This window comes from Acanthisitta chloris, unplaced genomic scaffold (assembly GCF_000695815.1).
Source record: "Acanthisitta chloris isolate BGI_N310 unplaced genomic scaffold, ASM69581v1 scaffold5875, whole genome shotgun sequence".
Lineage (NCBI taxonomy): Eukaryota > Metazoa > Chordata > Aves > Passeriformes > Acanthisittidae > Acanthisitta > Acanthisitta chloris.
In genome coordinates this window covers 165,017-168,371 of record NW_008673046.1, presented here as the reverse complement: position 1 = coordinate 168,371, position 3,355 = coordinate 165,017, and positions in this window count along the sequence as shown.

Sequence of the window (3,355 nt, the reverse complement as noted above, 5' to 3'; positions counted from 1 at the left end):
CAGCAAGCGTTTGCTTCCTGACACAGCAGCTAAGGCCTCTGGTTGACTTCAAAACCTGTTCAAGGCAAGACCAGGGAATGGGGTTTGCAGTCATTGGGTCTCCATGTGGAAAGGTCTCAACAGCCTTGTGGTTCCTGAGGAGGGGGAGTCTGCTGGAGGGGAACTCCATCTTAGAGGATGGATGTCTCAGGGAGAGAAAGCATTGATGTTAGTGTTACTGTGGTGCTGTTAAGGGGTTAATGTTACCATAGAGTGCTCCAGAGGTTTCTTTTTTCCCCTGAGTGTGGAAATACTGCCATAGCTGTAGTAAAAGCTATTCAGAACTGTACAAGTAAAGCATCGTATGCTTCCTATCTTGCAAGTGTATGTACTTTTACATACCTCTTGTTTTTCATTTGATTCCTATCAAGTGTTTGTGTTGATGAATAATTAGAACCAGGACTGGAATGCCATCCTTCTGAATAAGACATTATTTTGTTTAGGGTTTATTTTTCTCCTAAAGTCCATTCATAGTCCAGGGTAGTGGAAGGTAAAGTATTTTAATGGCCTTCTTTGCAGAATATATCCCTAGATGAATGGAGTCATTTTAGCTAGCACTATATTAAAAAAGTGAAGGCAGTACAGTGAGCTTAATTTTTCATTTTTGTCTGTCATAGGTGTAAATAATTCAGACATAGAAGCATGGTCGAAGTTGCAGTTTTAAATTGTGACTGCGCCAGTCTCATAGGATAATGTTAATATTTCCTGTGTGCTTCAATTTGATGTTCTTAGGAAAAAGGTTGTTTTTGCTGAAGTATGAACCATTTAAAAGTTAATGCTGTTTTTGTACTGGGCATCTATGGTAAACTAGAATGTTCATGTATGTCAGGTGTATGCTTATGTAATTAAGCATCCACTCATTTCTTTCTCTTTGGGAAACAGTTCTGCAAATCAGCATTCCATATATGAAGATTTAAGATTATATCATCTGTTGTTTAAGGTAAGCATTAGGACAGGTATTATTATTTTATAGTAGATTCTTAATCCTTTTTCCATAATGTTGATGTTTTCATTAGAGTTAAAATATGTTGCATGTTTACAGAAAGCCTGAAATCTCAATATGTGGTCCTATTAATTTTAATTATTTGAATCATTAGAACATCTAATTTTTTGCTTAAGGGTACATGAATGTACCATTGAATCTGTTTTTTAAGGTTTTTTCCAGTTTAATGTCTGAATCCAAATTCATAAAGAGTTGGAAAAATGAGATGTCTGAGCTATAGGATTCGCAGGGATTTTATATGAAGCCTATTTAATCAGGATAACACTGTTATTAATATTCATAAAGTCAGCTGGAACACAAATGACAGACTATGGAGCCTAAAATTTTTTACTTGTGAATTTATTAAAAGCAGCTTAAAAAATTAATGGAATTTAAGTAAAGTTGACGAAAATGAAAATCTTATGTTAGCAGAAAAAATCTTTATTAGAACTTTGTCTAAGACCATCTTGCATTGATATCTTTGACAGATTTCATTGGTACTTAAAGAAGAAAGATGCATGAATGGTCATTTAAAAGGATTTAAACACATTGGCACATTAATTTTTACATGAATAATAAGTAGTTTCCAAAAGCAATTAACTTACAGTGTACAAGATTTGAATAGAAAAATAGGACTGTGACATCAAAGGGCAAAGCAAATGTGCTGTACATTTTAAACTTTTAATAATATGACTTCTTAAAATAATTCATTTCATTTCCACACTAAGTAAAGCAACAGTGAATATATTTGTGTAGCTTGAGTTTGTTTTGAAATACACCAAGATGTGGAACAAAGAAATATTTTGATGCCAAAGTGCAATTGGTGAAGAACAATTTCAGGCTTTTGCAGTGATCAGGTTCTTCAGAATCAAGTTTTCGTACAGTTTGTGTGTGTGGAATGCAGTCATATACTGACCACAGTGTGTGATTTTCTTCCATGCTGCTATATGCAGCACTGAGGAGCATTTGTTACTTCTGTAGAGGGAAAAATAGTTAGGTCTGAGACTTCTTTCATTATTAGGAAGATGCTGGTTAATTTATATTCATATTGCAGGTTGTTTTGTACTATGAATTTTATGTGGCTGTTGTATTTTATATTCAACAGACAATATTTTTTATTTTCACTTTATTTCATGATGTTCAAGTAGTAGTCTAACACAGGTTGAATAAATAGTGAATAAGAAAATTAACTCTAGATTTAAAATTAAGTCTAGTGTTTGGGTTAGGGTTTCATTTTGTACTTCCAGTTTTGTCTCCGTCTACCAGTACACTTTATTTTAATTTCTAGCTTTTGATTATTAGATAGCTTGATTAACAGATTGTATTCAATTTTTCTGATGATTCCTCATGTGAAACGCTTCATGGCCATCTTCTGATTGTTGTTGATGTGGTGAAGTTTAACACTCACTGAGTAGTGATGGTTCAATAAGTTTTGGTTTTAAAAATACCTTATGGTCGAAGTACCTACTGTAAAGGTACATCTTGAATGATATGTCAGTGTTGTACACAAGTTAGGTACCTACTGCAGCGTTTGTGTTTGGAACAGCCAGTTTAAATACTTAGTGTCTGGAGTATTTTGTTGTTCTAAACTGTTTACTAATATTTTTGTTTCTAATAATGGGGAAACTAAACAGCAAACCCGAGGGAGCCCCAAAAGCTCTTTCTGTTTGAGTTTGATCGAGCTGTGACCTTAATCTGATATCAACAAAGATTTTTCTATTTTCTGTAGGTGTAAATCAGAAAATTCCTATTAATTAGCAGAAGCTATTTCGCCTATGAAGACAAAGTCTGTAAAATGAGCCTCTTGACTTCGGTCGCCAATTTTTCCTGTGCCATAGTCTATTATTTCCGGGAGAGGGCAGCATTTTCCTACATCAGGTGCAGGAAGGCACATGCCCTGCTTAGACTGTCAATGTTTCTTGTAATTACTCCCAGTATATTTGTTGCTTGCTTATGAATTAACTTGCATTTATGGAACTAAATCATTCCAATCATTTAATTACACCTGAGGAGCTGAACTATAATTGCTTGCTTCCAACTAGGATCTGATATGGCTTGAGCAGTATTAATTTGGTGTTTACTTTTCTGAGTGCTAAAAGCATTAAAATGATTGTGCAATGGGATTACATTTTACTAATTGCTGGCATTCATTAGCTGGGTAAATGGCGAGGAAGAATGACTGTATATTGTGGAGGGATAAAATTATGGTTTTAAATAGTATATTACCAGGCACATTAAGGCCCTAAGACATGTTTTAAAATACTCCAGAGGTTATTAAATACCATATTTTCTTCATGTCTTGCTATATGAATGTCTTATTAAAATATTGCAATT